This window comes from Nycticebus coucang, chromosome 22, assembly GCF_027406575.1.
Source record: "Nycticebus coucang isolate mNycCou1 chromosome 22, mNycCou1.pri, whole genome shotgun sequence".
NCBI classification, from domain to species: Eukaryota; Metazoa; Chordata; class Mammalia; order Primates; family Lorisidae; genus Nycticebus; species Nycticebus coucang.
The window spans coordinates 15940570-15960701 of NC_069801.1; the positions used below are offsets into that span (position 1 = coordinate 15940570).

At 50.0% G+C, this 20132-nt stretch overlaps 1 protein-coding gene across 1 annotated transcript in view; it reads left to right on the forward strand.

The window, feature by feature from the left end:
• The first annotated feature begins 17008 nt into the window (after positions 1 to 17008).
• ALPL (alkaline phosphatase, biomineralization associated) overlaps positions 17009 to 20132 on the forward strand; it is a 64667-nt gene continuing 61543 nt past the window's right edge. Inside the window, exon 1 of the mRNA XM_053576903.1 lies at positions 17009 to 17127. The gene's annotated coding sequence lies outside the window, so the exon portion shown is untranslated. The remainder of the gene's footprint in view (positions 17128 to 20132) is intronic.

Sequence of the window (20132 nt, forward strand, 5' to 3'; positions counted from 1 at the left end):
GAGGGTGACAGAGTGAGATTCTGTCACACACACATACAAAGGAACAGCCTCGTTTATTGTTCAGACTGGGAAATGATCAGGAGTGGTCCTCAGATGTGATCTTAAATAACACCAAACCACAGATTGAGAAGATTTTCCCTTGGGTGGCGCCTGTGGCTCAAGGAGTAGGGCGCTGGTCCCATATGCCAGAGGTGGTGGGTTCAAACCCAGCCCCAGCCAAAAAAAAAAAAGAGAAGGGCGGCGCCTGTGGCTCAGTCGGTAAGGCGCCGGCCCCATATACCGAGGGTGGCGGGTTCAAACCCGGCCCCGGCCAAACTGCAACCAAAAAATAGCCGGGCGTTGTGGCGGGCGCCTGTAGTCCCAGCTACTCGGGAGGCTGAGGCAAGAGAATCGCCTAAGCCCAGGAGTTGGAGGTTGCTGTGAGCTGTGTGAGGCCACGGCACTCTACCGAGGGCCATAAAGTGAGACTCTGTCTCTACAAAAAAAAAAAAAAAAAAGAGAAGATTTTCCCTTTTCCACTTTTTCTTTTGTGGTTTTTGGCCGGGGCTGGGTTTGAACCCGCCACCTCCAGCATATGAGACCGGCACCCTACTCCTTGAGCCACAGGCGCCACCCATTTTCCACTTTATTTCAATGTGTATGAGGCAATATATCTTTAATACTTCCATGTATACCATTTGCTAAGAGTTTGTGGCAGGCAAATAAGATCGGTTTTTCACTTATGATAACAATTTAATTTGAAAATAAATCTATTAGAGTTAAAAAAGGAAAGGTATGCCTACTTGATCAAGTATAATAACCACGTCATAGTACATTCAGGTTTTTTTTTTTTTTTTTTTTGGTTTTTGGCCAGGGCTAGGTTTGAACCTGCCACCTCCGGCATATGGGACCGGCGCCCTACTCCTTGAGCCATAGGCACCACCCCACATGTCATAGTACAGATGGTAATCCATGGACATACTGACAACCGAGACAGAAGTAAGCAGATATCTAGAATTAGAGAGAATTCTCTGGAAGAGAGAGTTCTGCCCCTACCCAACAGCATGGACTCAACTCTCCTGTGAAATCCCTGTCCCACCTATTTTTAAAATACCCTAAAGATTAGGGAAGTTTTCTTTGGGTCAGAATCAACCCGTGAGGGACCTACTTGGGATAAGGGAGCAAGTAACAACTTCAGCATTGTTTTCCTCTGGATTATTATTATTATTTTTGAGACAGGGTCTCACTATGTTACCCTTGGTACAGTGCTGTGGCGTCACAGTTCACAGCAACCTCAAACTCTTAGGCTTAAGCGATTCTCTTGCCTCAGTCTCCCAAGTGGCTGGGACTACAGGCACCCACCACAACACCCGGCTATTTTTGGGTTGTAGTTGTCATTGTTGTTTGGCAGGCCTGAGCTGGGTTCGAGCCCGCCAGCTCCGATGTATGTGGCTGGCGCCCTAGCTGCTGAGTTATAGGCGCTGAGTCTTTCCTCTGGATTGTTTCTCTCCCTCCTGCCCCTGGGAAAAAGTGAATACGAATAAAGCCACTTGGACTCGGTTAACACTGGGTGAGTCATTTTAAGGGACAGAGTTAAAACATACAAGGTCTTCCACCCAGAGAGAAGGGATGACTTGGGGCGGACAGTTCTAGCGTTGGGGACCCACTTCCAGTGCCCGAACCCACTTTAGACCTTAGCACCTTGAGCACAGTGGGGCCCGTTACCAAACCTCTCCCATGAAATTCAAAATACAAACAACATTAAATGACAGACACATCCCTAACACATATGATGAAGTTAAAACTAGTTTATACTTCTGGATTGTAAATTTATTGATTGCAAAATTCTGGGTAAGACTGTTGGAAGTGTTTTGGGGTTTTGTTTAGACTTGAGGGATTTCTTCCATTTTCCTGGTAGACAGAGCATACTTTTTGGTGTGATCACTGGTTGTTAAGGGAGGGTGGATCTGTGATCTAGCTCAGACCAGGAGCTGCCGCTGCACATGGGCTCAGCATGTGGCCATGTCACCTGCCAGGGTTGCTCTGTACTGTGAGACCCCCTGTCAGCTTTCTAGCCAGTTGGTCAGGAACCTGTCCCACCTCCCCAGCACCAGATAGGTTTTTAGGCAGGTGATCACCAGAGTCATTGCACACAGACAGCCTGCACTGGGGATACGGGGAGTTCAGGAAACACAGCATCTGCCTTCAGATGCACAAAATGGCCTAAGAAAAAGGAATGAAAGTAGCAAGGGGAGGCACAATCTTAGACTGGCAGAGCAGGGTGTGGCCCCAGACCATGCCTCATCCAGTGTTGTCATTTTGTAAGTAAGGAAATAAGAGTTTGGTGTTACCAGTGGCTCCTACAGAGGAGGGACAGAGACCGTGTGGGCATCACTTATTTATGGATGGTCCTAGCCCATAGTAGATGCTCAGAAAAAAATCTTCCTTGAATCAAAATAAATCCCTGTTTAAGAAAAGAAGCTGGAGGGCGGCGCCTGTGGCTCAGTTGGTAAGGCGCCGGCCCCATATAGGGAGGGTGGCAGGTTCAAACCTGGCCCTGGCCAAACTGCAACCAAAAAATAGCTGGGCGTTGTGGCGGGCGCCTGTAGTCCCAGCTACTCGGGAGGCTGAGGCAAGAGGATCGCTTAAGCCCCAGGAGTTGGAGGTTACTGTGAGCTGTGTGAGGCCACAGCACTCTACCGAGGGCCATACAGTGAGACTCTGTCTCTACAAAAAAAAAAAAAAAAAAAGAAAAAAGAAAAGAAGTTGGAACCAGCTGTGGTTGTGCTACTAGGCCTGAAGGAGAGGTAGGGAGGGGACATCTGTGCCAGTTTCTGACCCACCTCTGTCTCTGTAAAAAGCCCCTGTATCTTTTTTTTTTCCAGTTTTGGCCGGGGCTAGGTTTGAACCCACCACCTCCAGCATATGGGACCAGTGGCCTACTCCTTTGAGCCACAGGAGCTGCCCCAAAAGCCCCTGTATCTAACCAAGCACAGAAGCACCACAGTTGGTATTTCTTCAGAGGAAATATTTTGACATGCCATGGCCAGCCCAGCTGTAAGGTCTGGAGAAGGCCTCCCTCCTGCCCACGCTCTGGAGTCGGTGGCCGTCATGGTCATCTCGACAGGCCATTTTGGGCAAGTTGCTTTCTGTCCCCTCTCTCCTGGGGATGTCAGGTGATATCCGGACGAGGAGGCCGGTATGGCGTGAACCAGGATCCAAAGTGCCCTTAAATGGATGTGAATCTGTGCACGTTCCAGTCACACACAGAGACAAGTGTCCGCCGCCCACGCGCTTGAAGCAGGGAAACAAGGAGGTGGCTTGGTTGTGCCTTCTCTCTCTGCAGAAATACAGAAGCTCGCTTGAGGGAGAAATTTAGGAAGTGAGTTTCGCTGCGTAGGGCATTTTTGGTGACGTGAAACCAACATCTGGGTGATGGGAATTGTGAAGCTGTAACTGGAAATTCCAGAGAATTCCAGAAAAGCTAAACTCAGCCAGGCTTTTCCTGTCCTGGAAGTGGAAACTGGAAAGTCATCGACTGAAGCCACTGCTCTAGTGTCTCAGGCTGGGGGTCCTCCTTACCTCAGCTTCTCTCTGGGTGACGATTCTCTACTGTCCCTCAACTCCTCAGAGTCCCCTTGGCTCAGCTTGGCCCCCAGCACCCAAGAGAGTCTGACCTTTCGCCCTCTGGGCCGCAACTTCCCTCCCCTCAGGTTCTTAGTCCAGATTCCCATTGGGTTAGGGTTATCTGATTGGCCTAGCGCCTCTTTGTGAGTCAGAGGACAAGTCTAGGGATTGGCCAAAGCCGATCTAATCAGCTGTGAGCCTAAAGGGGTGTGTGTGTGTGTGTGTGTGTGTGTGTGTGCGCGCGCTCTGTGAAGGCTACTTAGCATAGTGAGTGCTATGGGTGGGCCTTCCCCCAGGAAGCAGGCCCTGTAAGTAATGTGGTAAAGTAAGGACGAGCAAGTGTCCTAGTTCATATTTTTGTTACCTAAAACTGAGTGATTTTTTTTTTTTTTTTGCTCGTCGTGTTTCTTTATTCTGTGCGCAGCTTCTGCCTGGACTCACAGAGTATTAGGAAAGGGGGATCCGGAACAAAACTGAGTGATTTTTAAATTTTATTTTATTTATTTCTTTTTCTTTTTTTTTTGAGATAGAGTCTCATTACGTCACCCTTGGGAGAGTGCTGTGGCATCACAGCTCACAGCAACCTCAAACTCTTGGGTTTAAGCAATTCTTTTGCCTCAATCTCCCAAGCAGCTGGGACTACAGGTGCCCGCCACAACACCCAGCTGTGTTTTGCAGAGGGAAATTGGATGATTGACTCTTATTATCTGGAGTGTCTCATCCCATTTATAGGCCAGTCCCTTCTGCTTTGGGAGCTGCCATGTTGGTGCTGCATGATCCCGCCCTCGTCCACGGTTGATTGGACTAGGAGTGGACATGTGACCCAGCTGGGCCAATCCAATTCTCTCTCCTGAGCACTGGATTTGCAATACACTTGCCTGAGGTACCCTGGGGAGGCCAGGTCCACTGTGACAACCGGGAGGGGGAGAAAATGGGTCTACAGGGAGAGATAAGAACAAAGCTGGCACAGAGTGAAGAAACCCAGAGACAGAAAATGGTCTGGACTGGTGACTGATCAAGTCCCTGCTTCCAGTCTCTTCTGGGGCCCTGGCTGCCTCCCTGCCCTTTTAATAAAGTCCTCTCTTTTGTTAGTCCTGCAGGAGTGGTTTTCCATCACTGGCAACGAAAATCTTCATTAACATGGATCTCTAATAAAATAATACTAGTAATAACATATATTTATTAAATGTTTAATATAGATTATATCCTCTTCTAAGGGACTTATAGGTCTGTCAACAACTATTTGTGGTAGGTGTTATTATCCCCATTTCACAGATGAAGAAACTGAGGCACAGAGAGGCTCACTTGCTCAAGGACACACAGCTAGTGGAGCCAGCTCTGAGTCCCGACCATGGTCTATGACTATAGACTTTCCATTGAGACTGCTGGGCAGTGGGGCCTCCCATCATAAGCCCACTCCAGCCCTGCACTCATATGGAAAACTCAAGCTGGAGGAGCTGGCAGCTGAGAAGGAGCATTTGCCCTCTGTGCCCTTCTGCCTTGACCACCCCTTCCTCCTGCAGGTAGGGGGAGAGTCCAGAGTCCCCGAGTTTCCATGACACTGCACTTTTGGGTAGTAATCATTAATCTCACTGAGTGCCCAGAGATCTCTGGGACCACCTGAAAGGAGGCTGGCAAGGGGACTGGACCGTCCAGGAGGTGTGGCACATGGTCACTTTCACCTTTCAAAAGTGCTTGGCACCTCATCACTAGACCACCCTTTCCCTCCACAGAGATTGTGAGACACCTGGTCTGGAGCCTGGGCTTGGGAAGCCCATGCTGGCTGCCTGGTCTTGGCTTAGCCTCCAAGCTTCCCCTTCATCATCTGTAGAACGGGGGTCATGATAACCCCTACCCAGAGGGGTCAGTGGGATAACACATCCAATGGATTTAAAAATCTGGATGGGACTGGGGAAACATCAATATCACATGAGAAAATCAGGGACCTTCAATATGTATCCTCTGCTCCCATTCTTTTGAAGTTTTTGTTGTTTGTTTTGTTTTGAGACAGTCTTCCTCCTTCCCCAGGTTACACCGCCTACCTTTACAGTAACCTCAAACTTCTGAGTTCAAGTGAGCTTCTTGTCTCAGACTCCAGAGAAGCTGGGATTATAGGCACCCACCATGACCCCTGGCTAATTTTTCTATTTATTTTATTTATTTTTGAGACAGAGTCTCACTATGTCGCTCTCGGTAGAGTGCCATGGTGTCACAGCTCACAGCAACCTCAAACTCTTGGGCTTAAGTATTTCTCTTGCCTCAGCCTCCCAAGTAGCTGGTACTACAGGTGCCTGCCACAATGCTGGGCTATTTTCTGGTTGCAGTTGTCATTGTTGTTTAGCTGGCCCGGGCTGGGCTTGAACCTGCCAGACTCGGTGCATGTGGCTGGCTCCATAACTGATGAGGCTTTATGTTTTTTAGAGGCAGGTTATCACTCTTGCTTGAGCTAATCTCAAACTACTGCCAGGAACCACCCCATGGGTGGAGCCATAAGGTTTACTTTTTTTTTTTAAGTCGATTTGGATAGATAAGTACCAACCTATTATATGGGATATCTGTGTGATAGGATTATGAAGTATTTTAATTTACTTTGTTTTTTAAACTTTTTAGCATGAACATAGGTATTTATATATTTAAAAACCTAGTAAACTGGCTCGGTGCCTGTGGCTCAAGCGGCTAAGGTACCAGCCACATACACCTGAGCTGGTGGGTTAGAATCCATCCCGGGCCCGCCAAACAACAATGATGGCTGCAACCAAAAAATAGCCAGGCATTGTGGCCGGAGCCTGTAGTCCCAGCTACTTGGGAGGCAGAGGCAAGAGAATTGCTTGAGCCCAGGAGTTGGAGGTTGCTGTGAGCTGTGATGCCATAGCACTCTACCCAGGGCGAGAGCTTGAGGCTCTGTCTCAAAAATAAATAAATAAGGGCGGCGCCTGTGGCTAAATAATAATAGGTAAGGCGCCGGCCCCATATACCGAGGGTGGCGGGTTCAAATCTGGCCCCGGCCAAACTGCAACCAAAAAATAGCCAGGCATTGTGGCGGGCACCTGTAGTCCCAGTTACTTGGGAGGCTGAGGCAAGAGAATCGCTTAAGCCCATGAGTTGGAGGTTGCCGTGAGCTGTGTGAGGCCATGGCACTCTACGGAGGGCCATAAAGTGAGACTCTGTCTCTACAAAATAAATAAATAAATAAAAATAAAAACATAGTAAACTTTATGACTTGGCGTCAGGCGCCTTTAGCACAGGCGTCATACACTGATGGTGGCGGGTTCGAACCCAACCCGGGCCTGCTAAACAACAACGACAACAGCAACAAAAAATAGCCAGGCATTGTGGCGGGTGCCTGTAGTCCCAGCTACTTGGGAGACTGAGGCAAGAGAATCGCTTAAGCCCAAGAGTTTGAGGTTGCTGTGAGCTGTGACGCCACAGCACTCTACCGAGGGCAACATAGTGAGACTGTCTCAAAAAAAAAAAAAACAAAACAAAGAGATAAAAACATAGTAAACTTTACATGTCTAAAATATTTTTATCATTATTTATCTCAAAGGGCTTTGGCAAATACTACATCTAAAGCCCTCCATAAATGCAAGAGAGTGGAAGTACTTGCCTAAATCCTAAAGCCATGCTGTGGGGAACATTTGTGAGGTGCCTCCAGGCACCCACTCCCTTCCCTTTCTGAACAGTTTGGGTGGGTTGGAGCTCACCTCATCTCCAGGGGTGGACCTGGATTGTCCTAAATTCATTATTGTGGTGTAGCGAGCCCGTGACAGGGCTTGGAAAGGCGTGTTTGGGGAAATAGTTTTTTGTAGATTAAAGGTGACTTCTGTTTATCACCTGGAAACCCCCACCTGGGTGAGAATGAAGCCAAGAGGGAGGAAGAAAAACTGAGAGATGGAAGGAACAGGAATCCAGGTCCTAACTACGTCACTGAGCCCCTGGGAAAAGCCTCTCGTGAATATAGACTTATCAGTTTAGCGAGCCATTTACTTTCAAACTAGTTTCAGAAATTGGATTTTCTATTACTTACAACTTCCCAACTGATAAAGAAACTGACGGCTCGGCACCTGTGGCTCAAGTGGCTAAGGCCGCCAGCCACGTACACCTGAGCTGGCGGGTTTGAATCCAGCCCCGGCCCGCCAAACAGCAATGACGGCTGCAACCAAAAAATAGCCGGGTGTTGTGGCGGGTGCCTGTAGTCCCAGCTACTTGAGAGGTGGAGTCAGGAGAATCGCTTGAGCCCAAGAGTTGGAGGTTGCTGTGAGCTGTGAAGCCATAGCACTCTACCCAGGGCGACAGCTTGAGGCTCTGCCTAAAAAAAAAGAAACTGGCACCAGGGTGGATTGTTACAAGTAACAGAGCCTACAGTGCAGACTTGCGGAGCTGAGGCGGTAGGGGCAGAAAAGGTGGACCCAGGCGGGGTTCCTGGCTGGGAAGCTGGTGATTCTATAATAAAACAGTTGGTAGTTGAAGGGGCTACATCATAGTCCATTGAATCTCAGAATTCAAGCCAGATACCTATAAGACTGCTTATTTATTTATTTATTTTTCACAGATGCGTTAAACCAGGAGAATATTTATTTTTTTCTTTTTGAGACAGAATCTCACTTGCACCCTCAGTAGAGTGCTGTGGCATCACAGCTCACAGCAACCTCAAACTCTTGGGCTTACGCGATCCTCTTGCCTCAGCTTCCTGAGTAGCTGGGAATATGGGCACCCACCACAACAGCCAGCTAGTTTTAGAGATGGGGTCTCTTGCTCAGGCTGGTCTCAAATTCCTGAGCTCAGGCGATCCAACTGCCAGAGTGCTAGGATTACAGGTGTGAGCCACCGCGTCTGGCAAGTCTGCTCTTTTAGGAGACCTGTGGGAAAACCTTAGTTGGCCACTTCTAGTGGTCCTTAGTAAATTCCTGCAAGAAAGGAGCATGCTTCCTTTGAAATGGGCCTGTTTGGAAGGAAAGAGGGAAGAGCGATGGCTTTGGTAAGAGATGGCCTTTATAGCTGAGTCCTGCAATCGAAGAAGATGGAGAGTCCAGAATTCCAGCCAAAAACATGAATTCTCGAGTCCAAGTGTATTTAGTGTAAGTAAAGGCCAGGAGATGGAAGACTTAGCAGGGCATAAAACTTGAAGACCTCCCAAGTCCTCCCTGCACCCCATTCATGTCCTATTAAATTTCCTTTTTTGGATAAGGACGCCAGCTCTTCCCCTCACCCTCCTGCTGGAATGTGGACTGGAATGAGAGGTACCATTAGTTGGCCTACCAAAGGTAGGCCCATGGCTACTCCTGCCCATGGCTATGACCCTCCCAGATAGGGGCTAGTCATTAAGACAAGGGTTGGGGGATGCACTGAGGCCAGGGTAAGTTGTCAGGAGATAGATATTCCCAAATTATCTTCTAGGCACACAGACATAGTGTGGTTACTAGTCCATGCATTTGAGTGGAAACAAATAAATTAGACACCTATAAAATCAATAAGAACATTGCTAAAGTTGGCTTGGCACCTATAGCTCAGTGGTTAGGGTGCCAGCCACCAGGGCTGGTGGGTTCAAACCTGGTCAGGGCCTGCTAAACAACAATGACAATAACAACAACAACAAAGATAGCTGGGTATTGTGTGGGTGCCTGTGGTCCCAGTTACTTGGGAGGCTGAGGCAAGAGAATCGCTTAAGCCCAAGAGTTTGAGGTTGTTGTGAGTTGTGAAGCCATGGCACTCTACCCAGGGCGACATATTGAGACTCTGTTTAAAAAAAAAAAAAAAAGAGGGCGGTGCCTGTGGCTCAAGGAGTAGGGCACTGGCCCCATATGCCGGAGGTGGTGGGTTCAAACCCAGCCCCGGCCAAAAACCGCAAAAAAAAAAAAAAAAAAAGAATATTGTTAAAGTAATCCCTGGTATGGTTGTATCAGCCTACCATTGCCCAGGCCCTTAAGCACCCTTGGGTTCCTGAGTTTGCATCTAACAGGAAGATGCTAACGTGGTAGATTTCCAAGGCCCATTTCACATGTGTCCATGGTAGACAGGGAGATAGATTGGCAGGCCAAGGGATAGGCAGGAGGATGAATGAATCTTCCAGAAGTTTTTGTTTTTGTTTTTTAGAGGAGTCTCACTTTGTCACCCTCGGTAGAGTACTGTAGCTCACGGCACTCAACCTCCAACTCTTGGGCTCGAGAGATCCTCTTGCCTCAGCCTCCCAAGTAGCTAGAACTACAGGCACCTGCCACAACACCTAGCTATTTTTAGAGACAAGGTCTTGCTCTGGCTGAGGCTGGTCTTTTTTTTTTTGTAGAGACAGAGTCTCACTTTATGGCCCTCGGTAGAGTGCCATGGCATCATATAGCTCACAGCAACCTCCAACTCCTGGGCTTAAGCAATTCTCCTGCCTCAGCCTCTCGAGTAGCTGGGACTACAGGCGCCCGCCACAACGCCTGGCCATTTTTTGGTTGCAGTCAGCCGGGGCCGGGTTTGAACCCACCACCCTCGGTATATGGGGCCGGCGCCCTACTGACTGAGCCACAGGCGCCGCCCTGAGGCTGGTCTCGAACCAGTGAGATAAGGCAATCCACTCACCTCCGCCTCCCAAGTGCTAGGATTACAGGTGTGAGCCACCATGCTCTTCCAGAAGATTTTATCAGAGATGATGAAGAGTTGAGAGTGGAGGAGATTTTCTCTCTGTCATCCTGGATACAACCAGGCTCTTTTCCTGATTATTAGAGATGGCTACTTCTTTTTTTTTGAGATGGGGTCTCTTTATATTGCCCAGGCTGGTCTTAACTCCTGGGCTCAAATGATCCCCTTCCTTAACCTCCTAAGTAGCTGGAATTACAGGTGCATGCCCCAGTGCCTGGCAGGGATGCCATTTTTCTTTCCTTTGTTATGCAAAACGCCATTGGACTGCTAAGGCCAGGCCTGCCTGAATTTGCTCTTGCCTCTGGAATCCAGCCCCAGCACATGGCCTTGACCCTTCCTCTTGGCCTGCAGCCTTCTCCAGGGCTGAGAATAGGAAGCAACATGCTCCCTCCCAGAACTTGGCACTTGTTCACATGTCCCTTTAGAAATAAAGAACAAAATGAGGACACTGTTCACCAGACAATGGGTTTTCTCACAGGGCAGGCTCCCAAGCCTTTGTAAGGAGGATTGGGGCTGGAGGGCACCCCTTGGCTGGTCCTTAGGATACTGAGAGTGCTGGCTGCTGCAAGGGGCTTGGGGCCTGGAGAGGGAGCTGCAGGTGTGGAGGGAAACTGTGGGTTGGAATCATCTGTGACAGGGGACTAAGATAGAGAAGATGAGGGCTGGAGCAAGGGCTGGGCTCAAGATTTGATTACAATAGGAGCTGAGGCAGGAATACAGGGTAAGCCTAGGACCAGGGGAAGCTTGTGGGTAAAAGCTGGTTCTGGAGACACGTCATGTGCTGTCCAGGGGCCCAGACAGCAGATACAGGCAACCTGGGTCAAGCTCTCCTTTATCTCATCTCCTTCAAATCCTCACTGCAATCTCCTCTTTCCCCTGTTACCTGCCCTAGCTCTTTGTCCATACATGTTATCTCTTCTAACTTGCTAATTTACTTATTTGTAATGTTTATTGTGTGTTATCTGCCTTCCCTATCTAGAATGTCAGCTCCAGGAGATGAGCATCTCTGTTTTGTTCACTTTGTCTCCAATCCCTACAACAGTGTCTGGTGTGTACACAGTAGCTATCTAAACAATATGTGTTGAGGCTGGGTGTGGTCACAACACCTTGGCCTCCCAAAGTACTAGGATTATAAGTGTGGGTAATCCTGGCCTGTCATCCTAGCACTTTGGGAGGCCAAAGCAGGAGGATTGCTTGAGACCAGCAGTTCAAGACCAGTCTGAACAAGAGCAAGATCCTGTCTCTACAAAAAAAAAAAAAAAAAAAAACAGAACAATTAGCCTGGCCTAGTGGTGCATGCCTGTAGTCCCAGTTGCTTAGGAGGCTGAAGCAGGAGGACCACCTGAACCCAGGACTTGGAGGTTCCAGTTAATTATGATGACCCCACTGCACTTAGTCCAGGCACCAGAGGGAAACTCTGTCTCAAACAAACAAAAAATGTTTTGAATGAATAAAGTTGCTAAGCCTGAGCAGACAGTTTCCTCACCTCTACAAGGTGAGGATGGCTATAATGATGCTGCCTTGGCGAGGCAGAGAGGAGCAAATCAAATGATCCCCTACCTCAGCCTCAAGGGCATGGTGTCTCACGCCTGTATAGAACTCACCTATAAAGAACTTTGTACCAGGCTGGGGGAAGGGGGACAGAGAAAGTGCCCAGCAAATGATAGCTTGTGTGTGCCTCAGTTTTCGCATCTGTAAAGTGAGAATTAAAGTATCTACCTTACAGAGTTGTTTTGAGGATTCCCTGATTTGATAAGTGCCCAGCACTCAGAAGAGGCCCTCACCTGAATTCAGGGTCCGTAATGATGTTCAGCAGTGTCATGAATTTAATGATGTTGTCTCAGCTTTCTTAGTCTCTCTGTCTCAGGCCTTTTGGTTCATTTTTTGTTGAGTTGAAATGGCACCGGGAGTCACATGATTGGACCTTTGGTTAGGCCTGGGCTGGAGATGATCTCTCAAGTCAAAGGTTCCCAGGCCCCTTCCCCTTAAATGTCTGCCTAGATCTCTGGCGTTCTTTTCCCCAGTCCCAGGCCAGAGCTAACTCCCTGCTGCCTCCCCATGGACAGGCCTGGGTCTTGTGCCTCTCAACACCTTTCTCCCTTACCCTTGTCCACTGAGCTCCTGACCCCCACCCTGCCCTGTGCTCTTGGGTTCCGGGCCTCCAACTTGGCTTTTAATGCCTGGTGACCTTCAGGTGTAGTTTTAGGCACAGGCTCCTGGCATGCATGTAATAAATACGGAAAAAGCTGGGCAAGGTGGCTCAGGCCTATAATCCCAGTGACTTAAGAGACAGAGGTGCGGGCGGCGCCTGTGGCTCAAGGAGTAGGGCGCCGGTCCCATATGCCGGAGGTGGCGGGTTCAAACCCAGCCCCGGCCAAAAATCACAAAAAAAAAAAAAAAAAAAGAGACAGAGGTGGTAAAACTGCTTGAGGCTGAGAGTTTGAGACCAGCCTAAGCAAGAGCGAGACCCCTCCCCCCATCTCCACCAAAAAAGAAAAATTAGCCAGATGTGGTGGTGCACACCTGTAGACCCAGCTAGTCTGGAGGCTGAGGCAGGAGGATTGCTTGAGCCCAGGAGTTTGGGGTTGTAGTGAGCCATGATTAGATCACTGCACTTTAGCTGGGGAAATAGGGTGGGACTATTTCAAAAATAAAGAAATTATCATCTCTGGGCAGCGCCTGTGGCTCAGTCGGTAAGGCGCCGGCCCCATATACTGAGGGTGGCGGGTTCAAACCCAGCCCCGGCCAACTGCAACCAAAAAATAGCCGGGCATTGTGGCGGGCGCCTGTAGTCCCAGCTACTCGGGAGGCTGAGGCAAGAGAATCGCTTAAGCCCAGGAGTTGGAGGTTGCTGTGAGCTGTGTGAGGCCACGGCACTCTACCGAGGGCCATAAAGTGAGACTCTGTCTCTACAAAAAAAAAAAAAGAAATTATCATCTCTTAGAGTAAGGGAGCCTGGAGGTCAAGCACTGCAATTTGTTTGTTTCTGAGCTCCAGGGAGGATGATGGAGAGAAATCTGATGCAATGAGTTGCTTTCTACCAGCTAAGGATTCCTGGAATCCAGGAATCTGGGCTGCATTTAGAGATTGTCCAGTTCAATCAGTCAGAAGGAATCTGAGCCTTAACAGGGAAAATGTCTTGCTCAGCTCAACCAGCAAGCCAGCACAGGGCTGGAAGGTGGACTTGGGTCTCCTGGTTTGAGGTCCAGGCCTCCATCCTTTCATGTTGACAACATCTGAAGGAGAGGTCACCAGCAGATTTTCTGCACCTGAGGACTTGCCCCTGGCTGCTGTGGATAATGACATTATTCAAGGCTCCTGCAATCCTTAACCCTTCTTTGGCATTTGTGAGCTGTCATGGAGCCCCTCCTGTGTTTTAGGCTCAGTGTTCTGTGTTTTACTTACAATTTCTTTCTTTCTTTCTTTTTTTTATTATTGGGGATTCATTGAGGGTACAAGAAACCAGGTTACACTGATTGCATTTGTTAGATAAAATCCCTCTTACAATCGTGTCTTGCCCCCAAAAGGTGTGGCACACACCAAGACCCCACCCCCTCCCTCCTTACCTCTCTCTGCTCTTTTTTTTTTGTGTGTGTGTGTTTTTTTTTTGGCCAGGGCTAGGTTTGAACCCGCCACCTCTGGCATATGGGACCGGCACCCTACTCCTTGAGCCACAGGCGCCGCCCTCTCTCTGCTCTTCCTTTCCCCACCCGTCCCTCCTTCTTTCTCTCTCTACTCTCCCCTTGCCCGACCCCCACCGTGTCGTTAATTGTCCTCATATCAAAATTGAGTACATAGGATTCATGCTTCTCCATTCTTGTGATGCTTTACTACGAATAATGTGTTCCACTTCCATCCAAGTTAATACAAAGGCTGTAAAGTCTCCATTTTTTAATGGCTGAATAGTATTCCATGGTGTACATACACCACAGCTTGTTAATCCATTCCTGGGTTGGTGGGCGTTTAGTCTGTTTCCATATTTTGGCAATTGTAAATTGAGCTGCAGTAAACAGTCTAGTGCAAGTGTCCTTATGCTAAAGGGATTTTTTTCCTTCTGGGTAGATGCCCAGTAATGGGATTGCAGGATCAAATGGGAGGTCTAGCTTTAGTTCTTTGAGGGTTCTCCATACTTCCTTCTAAATACTTACAATTTTTTTTTTTTTTGTAGAGACAGAGTCTCACTTTATGGCCCTCGGTAGAGTGCCGTGGCCTCACACAGCTCACAGCAACCTCCAACTCCTGGGCTGAAGCGATTCTCTTGCCTCAGCCTCCCGAGTAGCTGGGACTACAGGCGCCCGCCACAATGCCCGGCTATTTTTTGGTTGCAGTTTGGCCCGGGGCAGGGTTTGAACCCGCCACCCTCGGTATATGGGACTGGTGTCCTTACCGACTGAGCCACAGGCGCCACCCTACTTACAATTTCTTATAGAGAATGGCATTTCCTAAACTTCATACATTGGCCACCTCCATAATTTTGCCATCATGGCCTGATGAAACACATAACGAAATAGTATTTACTCCATATTTTTACTAACTTTTTAAAAACATAAACTTATTTGAAAAAGGAAACTTTATATCATCCCTGTAAACAATATCAATTACTAAACATACAAAAAGAAATGAAAAGAAATTCAGAAATTCAAAGAACCAGAGAACCAGAAGAAATTCAAAAGAACCAGATATTCTTGGTTTCTGGAACCTAGTTCAGGTTCTGACTTTACTGATGGAATTGGTTCTCTGGGCACTGACACCTTCTCCTCTCTGCTGTAGCCTCAGTTCCCTTTTGATGACACTTAGGAAAAAAACGGCCACATGAAGACTGAGGCTTCAATACTGAGAAAGCCAGGACTCAGGGGGGCTCACAGTACTTTCCTTCAAATCTCTGGTGGTTGTGGGTTAGAGGCACACATTTGTCCCTTTGTCGGGGTCTTTGTCTCCCATCCGTCTTTGTTTACCTCTTCTCTGGCGTCTGTCTCCTTGTCTGTCTACCTAACTGGCTGCCCAAGAGCCAATAAGACCAACTCTCCTCTTGTTTTTTGTTTTTTTGTTTTTTGGGGGGACAGAGCCTCAAGCTGTCGCCCCGGGTAGAGTGCTGTGGCATCACAGCTCACAGCAACCTTCAATTCCTGGGCTCAAGCGATTCTTCTGCCTCCACCTCCCAAGTAGCTGGGTCTACAGGCACTTGCCACAACGCCCAGCTATTTTTTTGGTTGCAGCCGTCATTGTTGTTTGGCAGGCCCGGCTGGATTCGAACCTGCCAGCTCAAGGTGTATGTGGCTGGTGCCTTAGCCGCTTGAGCTACAGGTGCCGAGCCCCAACTCTCCTCTTAAGAGGCAGTGAGCCCTTGATCACTGGAGACTTTCAAATGGGGGGTGGGTGGGAGATGGGAGGAGTGGGGCATTTCTTGGTAGGAGATTGTCAGGAGAACTCAAACATAGTCTGGTTCTCAGAGGAAAGGGGATATGGGCAGGGTGCAGTGGCTCACACCTGTAATCCTAGCACTCTGGGAGGTAGAGGCAGGAAGATTGAGAACAGAGTTTGAGAACAGCTTCGGCAAGACCTTATTTCTATTCAAAACTGAAAAATTATAGCCGGCTGTCATGGTGGGCGCCTGTAGTCCCAGCTACTCAGGAGGCTGAGGCAGGAAGATCACTTGAACTCAGGAGTTTGAGGTGGCTATGAGCTAGGCTTGATACCATGGTACTCTACTTAGGGTGACAGAGTGAGACTCTGTCTCAAAAAAGGAGGGGGGGCGATTATGGTCCCATCAGGGGTGGTCCCCAGGGAGTGGGAAGATGATCTGTAGTGCCCAGCATCTGCCCTCCCCCATTAATCTAAGATTTTAGAGTTTCCTGTGCACTTTCCAAGCCCTGTCTCACATGACTCTCATGCCAGCACCACACTGGGAGGGAAGCCAGGGGAGGTGGCTTCTGCTTGTCAGAGAGGAGCAGGCCAGTCCACAAGTGACTTGGCCAAGGCCACCAGAGCAGAGTTGTGGACTTGGACTGTCTGACTCCACTGCCTTGGAAGTGTCTGCCCCTCCTCTGGCTCTCAGAAGACACATCCAGGGCCTCTGGTTGGGACACAGCAGATTCCTGTCTGGGCCCTTCCCTGTCTAAGGAGAAGGAAAGATAGAATGGTCCCTGTCTAGGACCCTCTGGATACCACCCCTCCTAGGTCCCCCTTTGCTTTCTCAGGCTGGCCAGGGACAGAAACCAAGGGCAAGGAAGGGAGGGAGGAGAGGCCAGTGGCCTGGTCTGGAGGGGGAAGGGGCGCAAGCGGACAGAGACGGATGGAGACCTAGGGAGCCCAGAGGACAGCCACTTAGGTAGACAGACACGGAGACAGATGCCAGAGAGAGGTAAACGCAGACTGACCACTGGAGACAAAGACCCAGCGAAGGGACACAGAATGAAGATGGCCAAGGATAAACAAGCGATGTGCACAGGGAGGGAAGTCCGAGCTCGCGGAGAGAAAGGGCTGGGTGGGGAGCAGCCCAGAGGTAAAGAGCCCGAGAACACCGGGGCGCGCGGGACCGCACGGCTGCAACACCCCGAGCCCCTGCCCAACCGAGCGAACCGGGGCGAGCGGAGCCCGGGTGAGCCGAGCCAGGGTGTGCGCCCCCTCCCCGGCAGGGGGCGCCCTGGCCGCGCGGCGCTACCGGCTGGCAGGGCCTGGGGCTCGGGCCGGGGGTGGGGCGGGCCGGGGGCGGGGGCGGGGCCGGGGCGGGGGAGGGGACGGCTGTCCCGCGGCACTCCCGCCCCGCGGCCGCCTTTATAAGTCCGCGGCGAAGTTGGCCCAGGCAGCGTCGCGCTCCCGCCACTTTGCGCCTGCTGTCCCAGCTCACCGATCTCACGCACTAGTGTCAGGACAGACTCGCCCACGAGTTCTTCTCAGGTAAGGACTCAGTATTGTCCCCCAGCTCCCCGGGAGCCCAGCGTACCCAATCGATGCCCGGCCGCGCCTGCATCCTCAGTTGGCCACTAGGTTGAATATAAATGGCATGGCAGAGGCCTCCCGCCTCCAGCCAGTTATCCCAGTCGTGTCCTCGTGCGCGTCCGAAGTTAACAGCGGGCTCACTGGGTCGGGCTGGAAGTTGGACGTGGGCCCCGCAGAGCTAGCGAGCTAAGGGACTTTGCTCCGGACCTCCCTGCAACCCTGGGCTCTCCTACCTCCCGGGGCACTGCTTGGGACTCGCGGCCCCCTCACCCCTGGTCCAGGCACCTGCGCCCATGGTGCCCCCTCAGTCTGAGGGCCAGAGACCCGGGCTGCCTATCACCAGCCCCCGGGCTGGTGCCCTTCCTTGTGTCCCTCCTGGGGACTTCTAGGTCTCACCACAACCGCCTGGGGAGAGGGCTGGTCTGTCTCAGCGGGATCTAAAGTAGTTTGAGTGGGAGGAGGATTAGAGGGAAGGAGGAGCTGACACCCAGGGGCGTGGGGGAAGAGAGATTGCTCGTTGGTGTCTGCTTGGGAGTGGGCCGGTCACAGCAGATCAGGGGCAAGGCTCCAGAACCTGAAAAGGAGCCTGGCACCGCGTCTGGCTTGTGTGCAGGTAAAGTGGGCTGCCCAGGGCGGCTTCTCTGCCCAGTCTTGGCAAGAAATGGTTAAACACATGGTCACAGTCACTGTGGAAAGACTCACCCCACCCTCCCCACATTGTCAACACATAATGGGATTGGGGGAGGGGGCCTTTGCAAAAGCCTCTGGGTGGAGGATAAAAACCCTTGAGATCAAAAAAGGGGTGGATTCTCAGACCAGGAAGGCTGGGGAAACACTAGAGACCCCGCAGGTAGGCCTAGCTCCCAGGGAAGCGGGGGTGGCTCTCCACATCCCGGAAGATGACAAGTGACTGTTGAATGCCTACTGTGAGTGGGGGCCAGCTTAACCCTTTAACATGCAACCTCTCATTTTACAAGTGAGGAAACTGAGGCTTAGATAATTTAAGGAAGTGGTTGGGATCAGGATTTGAACCTAGATCACCAAAGCCCTCAACCTCAGCCTCCTACTTCCACTCTCCTGCCTGAAAGACGAGGGTCTGAGCCTTGGTATTTTTTGTTCCTTCCTGGGCTCAGCTCTGCCTTTTTTCACCCTCTATACCTGCCCTCTCCAAATCGCAGCGATAGTCCCCTTCTGGGCCTGTGCCACCCACCCACTCCCTGTCCATCTTGTTCCTGTGCTTCTTTTCCCTCCTGAACTGAACCTCTGGATTCCCTAAGAAGAAGAGGTCCCAACTGCTTCCCACGTGGAGTGAGACAGGGCTGGGTGATGGTCCCTGTCTGTGTCTGTGGCCCCACTAGTGGGGGGTTCATTTCTCCCGTGGGACTACTATGAGGAATAAAACTGAATTGAGACCAGAAAAAATGCTATCTTCATTCAACAAATATATATATATATATTTTTGGCCAGGGCTGGGTTTGAACCCGCAACCTCCGGCATATGGGGCTGGCGCCTACCCTTTGAGCCACAGGCACCGCCCATTCATTCAACGAATATTTTTAAAGCATCAGCTTTGTGCTAGGTACTGTTGTAGGAGCAGACAAAAAGCCCTTCTCCCAGTGGACATTTACATGATAACATTTTTTCCAGTCTTTGAAATTGAGTGTCAAACTGACATTTTTAGAATTGAAATCAAGCAAATTCAGAAAGAAGAAGATTACGATGCAATAACACAGGTAAAATGGGATCAGCCGGGGTAGGGGAACTCTCACTAGCAGAGAAAGCCACCTTGCTGTGTGATCGGGAAGCAGTTCCATTGCCTCTCTGTGCCTCATTCTCAATCCTCTAAGCTGCAGAGATCAACAGTACTTACTGGTGGTGAGGTCTAGATATGATGAATGCTTGGCAAGTGTTTAACTAGTGTCTGTGCTGAAGATCTGTCACCAGCTTTAGTCTTAGTAAAAAATGTAATGCTGTGACTGGGTATAGAGTTATGTCACTGCCTCTGAACCTGTCATCCAATTTTCCCAGGCCCTAGCCCATTTCCTGTTGGGCTGCACATGTCGGTGGCTTTGTGCCCTCCTTGCTCATACTCAGATTCCACCTTCCACCATCCTTAACACAGCCTGGGCTGGGAGCCCAGGGCTCCATGCTGGGAACAGCCCTGGAGCTATTGTTTCTGCAGAGCCTCCTGCCCTGTCCCAGCTCATGACCAAACTCAGTCCTATTGTGTACTGTGACTTAGATACCCAACGTGCTCTGCAAGCTAGATGTGAACCTCTTGGAGAGGGGAAGCAACTTGCCCAAGGACATACCTGATGCTACCTGGGGAGCTGGGGCTGGAGCTGTGTTTCTAGAATCGCAAGTCTGGTGATGTCCATGTTGTATCCTGTGGGTGTGAGGCCTTTTAATCCAGGGGCTAGGATCCAGAGGCATAGCCTAGAGTTCTCACCTTGAAATCAATCCTTCTGGGGATATTCATACAAAACCCTGAACTCCGAGCAAACCTTGAGAGTGAGAGAGCTGTGCTCAGAACCAGTGCTCTAAAATCTCTGCGTGGCCACAGGAATGCTGACTTGGCTTCCTAGCATGATGGTCGTCTTGGCAGACTGGCGCTGGGCTGTGTGGTATGTTGGGGTTTTTGTTCTGGACTGTTCTTACTTTTAGAGGATAGCTAGGGGCAATAGATGGGAGGTTCATTCCAGCCCTGCTGTGTGATGCTGGACAAGTTGCTTCCCCTTTCGGAGCCTCAGTTTCTCATCTGTAATGTGGGTTAATAAATATATATTTTGCAGGGTTGCTGTGAGGGGCTAGTGAGATCATAAATGGGTTTCCAGCTTTGGACTCAGCCAGTACTGATTGTTATTGAGAAGTCACTGTTTCCGTGAGGCAGTTTCAGCAGCAGTTCTACCAGGTGATCCTGAGGGCCAGAGGGAAGTCCCAGTAAGCTTACAAAGGCCACCCTG